This window comes from Lygodium microphyllum, chromosome 6 (assembly GCF_053477565.2).
Source record: "Lygodium microphyllum isolate KBCC chromosome 6, Lygodium_microphyllum_v1.1.10, whole genome shotgun sequence".
In the NCBI taxonomy this organism is placed as follows: domain Eukaryota; kingdom Viridiplantae; phylum Streptophyta; class Polypodiopsida; order Schizaeales; family Lygodiaceae; genus Lygodium; species Lygodium microphyllum.
In genome coordinates this window covers 25243638-25250993 of record NC_141140.1, presented here as the reverse complement: position 1 = coordinate 25250993, position 7356 = coordinate 25243638, and positions in this window count along the sequence as shown.

Genomic DNA, 7356 nt, shown 5'->3' with positions numbered 1-7356 from the left:
AGCTGTTTATTTTGGTGCCTAATGAATCCTTAGGTCCTATGGCGGAATAGTCATGCATTTCTTGATTCAACTTGCTATACCTTGATTGTTTTTAGGCACTATTATGTGAGCACATCCAATCCTAGAAGAATGATTTAAAAACAAGAAGAAGACTGTGAAACATAGAAGACACGTTGCAACTTAGTTATGCTTGAGAATGCTAGCCACATGCTTTATGTTTTTTTTCTTCATACATAGCAACTTAAAATGGACCCATATTGCTAACATCTTCCTTCGTGGGGAATAAGACACAAAATATTGATAATCTTGATGGGCATATATCTTGTTGGTATGTAGAATTGTAGCTTCCACATTATCCATGAAGTAAGGTGTCATCTATTATTATTTTGGATAGCCAAACACAGGTAGACAATTTGAAGTAGAATGGGTAGTAAGTTCGTTGGTGGGTTCATTTAAAGTGTAAGTTGTTTGTTGCCCTTATGGAAGGCTAGGTAGTTTTTGTTAAAGGACCATGTTTGGTGACCAAAACCTCTAGTATCTCCTTTGTGATAAGGCTTGATTGAGGATATGGCTTAACTTATGTCTTGAGATGCAATCCTTGAATACAATCGAAAACTATAACGAATCCCAACAAACCCATGGAGTAATTTGAGCAAAATTGAAAACCCTTTTTTCATCTTTGAAGTTGGAGACATGAAACTCCACAAAGTGGTCGTTGACGTAGGATTGAAATAAACCATGCTTCTGGGAATCCATTTTTTTTGATAGTCTATTTACGCTATCTTCAAGCATTGACTTATTACAATTGTATCGCACCAATTTGGCTATGCCTTATGTGTAATGAAGTAGAATGGCCTTAGTTAATATTTTTAGCCTACTAGGGTTAAGTATAAAAGGCTAAGGTGTAATTTGCAAAGTATCTTTTTGGCCAATTCTAACATTTCATATTTGAGGTCTCAACCTCCCACCATCTAAGAGGGTGTATATTCTTAGCCAACATGGCATTGGGATGTATACCATGCTGCAAAGTCTTATCAATATATTCCTAATCATTAATAGTAACATGATTTTAGCCTAGCCACCTTGATTATGGTTTTTTGGTAATTTATTCTATTTTCTTGTATTTTCAGTTTTATAGTTTGTTGTGGGAATTAGCTTTTTTACATTGGCATTAGAGCAAATATTTGATCCAAGGAAGATCATTTTCATGGTGGATTTGGTTACAAGACTAGGAACAGGGTAACTGGAGAACAATAATTAGTCATAGGACAACACAAGTAAAGCATGGTTTGGAAGAGTTAAACTCAGGTTTCTTTTTGAAGCAGGCTTCTCTTTCCTCTTTCCAACCTTCTTTGTGAGAGCTTCCATGGAGATCTTTTCTCCTACCTCTTTCCCATGGATTCTATTCTTCATGTGACCTATTGAGGATTATTGTATGGGTCTTGAGTAAGCTATAGAGTACATATATGCTTCATCTTCATCTCATTTTATCCATGTGGTAAAAGAGGATGTTTCTGGACTATTTGCACTATTTACAGTCTCTTGTACTCTGAAAAAAAAAAAAACGTTGTTGTCAAGAAGCTATGCTCTCACTTGCTTGATCAATTGAAGCTCTAATATGGAGTACTTATAATCTTTCACTTGATCTTTCACTCTTCTTGAACCTTTGGGCTCTCATCAAAACCCTAGATATGACATATCTTAGACAGTATGAAAATTTCAAAGATTTCTTAAAGATTTGAGTCTATTTTGATGCCTTTTAGCTTTAAGAAGTGAAAGGCAAGCATCTTTAATTGACATTTGGCCTACATTGGAGCTTGATAGTAAGATTGGAAGCATTATCTTCATTTCAAATTGGGGCAAAACAAGCAGCCATCAATTTTATCAAATTTTGCTTGATTGAGGCTTAAACCATGGTGCTTTTGTTGTCTATGACTCGGAGAAGGCTAGATTGAAGCTACTTCATTAAGGATTGGCTTACATTGAAGCATTCCATCAAGATTGATGGTACTTTAATCCTCTTGAATATGGAAATGTATGGAAATTCTTGGAGTTCTTGATCCTATCAAGAATTTGGATTCTTCAAGGCTCAAAGGGCCTCCTCCAATAATCATTGTGGACCTCTACTCAAGCATGGAATTCCCTTGATTCATTGGAGCACTCTTTATGGTTAGAAGCTGAAGTAGCATGAAAGCAATCATCATGGGGCAAATTTTTTCTTAAAGCTGACCTTATGTTTTTCAAATCTTGGTCCATTTGGTAATGGATTGTGTTGAGACTTGATTGGTTGCGGTTCATCTCCTACTCTTCATCAACATTAAGAGGTAATCCTATTGCTTTCAGTTGAATCTCTCTTTTCATCCTATTGTTGAACTAGTTCTATTGTTGATAAAGAGAGATTGAGTGTAAGAGATACTCTAAAACTGCTATTGAAGAGCATGTAGGATTCAACTTAGGGCTCATTGTGATTGCTCTATGAGTTTCCTTTCTTGCCCATTCATAAATTGATGGCAATTTGATTGCAAAGTGCTATTTACTGTCTACCTAACTTGGAATTTGATTGGATGATTGAACATTGATGCTATAGGACTGAAATAATGATGAAAATGGTAAGTGGGATATTTGTAAAAATAGTGAGTCACTCAAAAGGGTAATGCCCTATCCTTAGCCCTTTCCAACTCAGTCATTTCCTAATTCCCACACTTGCATTTCATTAAAGAATCCAAATACTTTTTTTAAGTTAATGCATAACATCCTTGTTTGATTAGCCAATAGCATGTACTTGCCATGTCGATTCATGCGAGGAAAAATCAAAAGCCAAGTGAGTTGAGAAGACAATAGTGAGGTGATTCTTCTTGATTATGACCCTGATGATGAGGTGCACAACTCGGCTTGAGGTGGAACTTTGCACACCCCTCAAGTGTTGGAGCCCATGTAATTTTCAAGTTTAGGTGGATGTACATGCTCATTGATAGAGCTTGAGAGTGGTACAATAGTGTTTCAGTCCAATTCAGAGAGCTAGGAGTGGTTGAAGTTCCATGGGAACAAATAGTGGAAGAGATGTAGGGCATCTTATGCTCTCTTGATACCTACATGCGGTCACAATTTTTCATAGGTTTATACAGCATGTACCCACCATTGTATAGGTCATTCTTGAACCCTAGAGGTATCCCATAACCCTCTCCAGGTTGGTACAAGGGTTTGTAGGGTTTATTCTCACATAGGAAACTCCCATAGGTTCAAACATGGCACTTATAGGTTATGAACAGGGTGCAAGAAGCTTTTATACAACACTAAAGATCTTATTACAGAAAATTATCTACCGATCCATATTGAGAGCTTGATAGCTCCTTACAAAGAGGGAATATTAGGCTCCGTTTTGAATAAATTTTTTTTATCAATTCAATATTGAAAGCTCTAGTTATTACAGATTTATTGATAGTAGCTATAGTGAGACAACACTTAGATAGCATACAAGGTAACACTGTTTTGTCATTATTTCACCTAAAGCCTTCAACCCAAGCTAAAATATTTTCAAATTTGGTATTTTTCCACATCATAAGATTTCTATTGAGCTATTAGCATCAAGATTAGAGCTATACTTTGAGAGAAACAAGGATTTACTGACAAACAGTCTATTAATACATCATGTTTTTCCCAATGGCCAAGGACAAGAAGAAAGGCCCTATTATAGAAGCAATGAATGATGATATTAGAGACTTTCAAGAGGAACAACATTACACAAATGAAGCCAATAATTTTGAGCAAAGAGATGAAGACTTAAGCATTGGAGTTGTATATAGCACACATCAAGAAATGGAGGATACACATGAAGTACATATAATCAATCACTACTTATTACTGTTAAAAGAGTTGGGGCATGAGAACGATGGTATTTTCAAGGATTTGAAGATATTGAATGAAGGTTTGACACATATAAATCAAGGTTTGTTGCAAGGCATGACACAAGTAAATAAGGGTATCACTAATGTGTAACAAAGTAACAAATCCTTATTTTAAGAACTGATTTAAGCCATAAGAGAAATTAGTAGCAAACCACAAAGGGAACCTCAATCTATTGAAGACACACATGTAGTCCTTTATGTTGACAACTTATCCCATCCAAATAAAGAAAGTTCTCAGGCTATTATGTAAAATCTTAAAAGAGATGAACCCTCAAGGGGTGAGGGGTAACTGCTACTCTTCACAAGCTCATGGTAATCATACCATAAGGCCTTAGTTCAGCAACCCAAAAGATGGTCTTAGACATGAAGGGGAACAAGATAACAATAGATGGAATACTGATTATCATGGATGTGATCCCTTTTACAAATCTTTTACCACCAGCCCTCTAATGTGCAAAAAGGGGGTGCAATTGACAATCAAGTTCATGAAGGTGGAAGGAACGATGGAAAAATATTAGCCCATGATCTCTCAAATAAAGAGTATGTTTCAAATGGTCAACCTAATTTTAGGCAGCACTCTCTTGGAATGAAGATTAATGGAAGCAACATTCTTATGGATAGCCATCTTACAATGAAAATGAGTGTAAGAAAAAGATCAGTATCACTAATTTCAAGGGGGATAACACTTCACCTTTGGAAAGGGACGAATGGATTAATAAGCTTGAATTGTACTTCACCCTTTATCCTTGAAGTGATGAAGCCAATATTTATTTTGTGGCTCTTCATCTTTAAGGCTGCACCCATACGTAGTGGTAATACATGCATAAGATTGGGCAAGCCTTTCTCACTTGGGAGGAGTTCAAGCAAGCAATGATTGATGTTTTTGTTTTCTCTTTGGAAAAAGAAAGGCTTCAAAGAAGATGATATACATGTGCTCAAAGAGGGACATCTGTTGAGATGATTAAAATACCTACTTAAATCTCTCTATGTATGTTGAAGGCATTTTAGACTTTGCTAAGCTGAATAAATATATTTTTGGTCTTCACCCCGCCTTGTCATTAGAGGGGGGAGTTCAACAATAGAAAACCTTATATGAGGCCATACAATTGGCTAAAAGATATTCTTTGAAGTACAAGAGAGATTCAAGGAATTTCTAGCAAAGGAGTTTGGGCAATAACTTTTTCAATTAGCCTATAAAATATGGCCAAGTTTCCAACCAGTTAAGAGACTTTCAAGCAAGAAGACAATGGTTATAACAGTCATAACAGTTATAAAAACAAAGTGCCAACTTTCCCTACTATTTATGCCTCAAAACAAGGTGGGAATTATGGACAAAGTAAGGGAAAAATTTCATAAATATGACTGAGACAAAATGTAAAATTTCAAGGGCTAAAAGTTCTTCAATACTTTTCCAAAACAATTCTAATAGCAATTTCCTTCCTCATGATAAGCTTAGGGAAATGGACGCTAAAGGATTATGTTTTAAACGTGGGGGGGAACTGATCCCAAGACCATAAGCTGAAGTGCAAAGCTAAAAATTCCAAAATCAATATGGTAATCACTCAAGATGTGGAAGTTGAAGAAGAAGAGGAACAAGAGGGCAATTTACTGCATGTTGATGCTTATCCAATGGTGGAAGAAATTCATGAAGAAGAGAATGCCACGAATGAAGGATTCTATGATCCTATGGACGTGTTTTTATTTGATCTCAGTAGCACCAATGGTTCTCATTCTTTCTTGTGTGCTATTTCACATGATGCATGGAGGATATGAGAAGGAGAAAGTACACTTAGACTCAAAGGTATCATTAATAGTAAGGTTGTACATATTTTAGTAGATATGGATATCACTCATAACTTCGTCATCAACACAAAATCTTTGAGCAGGGGCTGAAGGTGCTATCCATTGACATGGAATCATCCTTGCATGATACAAGTTGCAAATGGTGCATATGAGTCTAGTAAAGAAGTGTGTTCATGTACTCCAATTGAACTATCACATTCTTACATAATACAAGTGGATTTGATTACTTTGGATATGGGACCTATTGACATTGTTATCAGCTGTAATTGGCTAAAAAATCTTGGCAAATTTACTTTGGATTTGGAACAAATACAAATGGAATTTAATGAGAAAAGACAACACATAGAATTGAAAGGCATAGACCACAAACACATAGAGCTCATCTCCATGAAGAAATTACAAAAGAAAATCAATGCCAAGTCATGCATCTTCACTCTTTTGCTTGCAAAAGTAGATGAAGACCAACCACAAAATCAACCATCTCCTTTTTCAAAGAAAAGGAATCCAAGATTGGAAGAGCTATTGGAGGAATATAAGGATTTGTTTTAGCCACCATCATCCTTGCCTCCAAAGCGAGGTTGACCATCCTATCGACTTGTTGCCTAACACAAAGCCGATCAACAAACTTCCCTATTGCTTATCTAAGTTTGAAAGGGAAGAGGTAAAGCGACAAGTCAAAGAGTTGCTACAAATGGGCTTAATTCAACCAAGTTAATCAGTGTTTGCCTTTCCTGTGCTGTTAGTTAAGAAGGACAGATCATTTCGCATGTGCATTGATTATAGGGATTTAAACAAGTCAATAGTCAAGAATAGGCATCCTATTCTCTGCATTCACAATCTCTTGGACAAACTTAAAGATGCAAAGGTATTTACCAAAATAGATCTTCATTTGGGTTACCATCAAATTTGAATGAAGGAAAAAGATGAGTTCAAAACAACATTTAGGACAGAAAGGGGATTATACGACTTCTTGGTTATGCCATTTGGGCTTTCCAATGCACCCGCTACTTTTCATGCTCTCGTGAACAAAATATTGTAGCCCTTCTTGTTCAAAATAGTCATTGTTTTTTTGATAATATCCTGATGCATAGCAAATCTAAGGATGAGTATTTAAAGCATGTACGAGAGGTCTATGACACATTAAGAAGATACTCTTTGCCAAGATGGCAAGGTGTTTATTCATGGAAGATGAAGTGGAACACTTAGGTCATATTGTGGGAGAGCAAGGCATTAGAGTGGATCCCAACAAGGTAAAATGCGTCAAATAATGGCCTACTCCTACGAATTTTGACATCTTTGAGAGGTTTCCTTGGATTATCTTCTTTCTATAGGAGGTTCATTAAGAATTATGCTCATATGGTGGCTCCATTGACAGGGATATGCTTAAAAAAGAAGCCTTCTTTTGGGGATTCACTGACAAAATCTTCAATGAGCTAAAATCTCTTTTAATTTCAGCACCTATCCTTGTATGCCCAGATTTCTCTGAGGAGTTTATCATATGTGCGGATGCTAGTGGAAGAGGAGTTGGGACTGTTTTGTGTCAAGATTATGGAGTCATAGCTTATGAAAGCTGAAATCTTGATGACAAGGAGTGTCAACTACATGTTTATGAGTAAGAGATGTTGGCAATACTTCATGCTATCAAAAA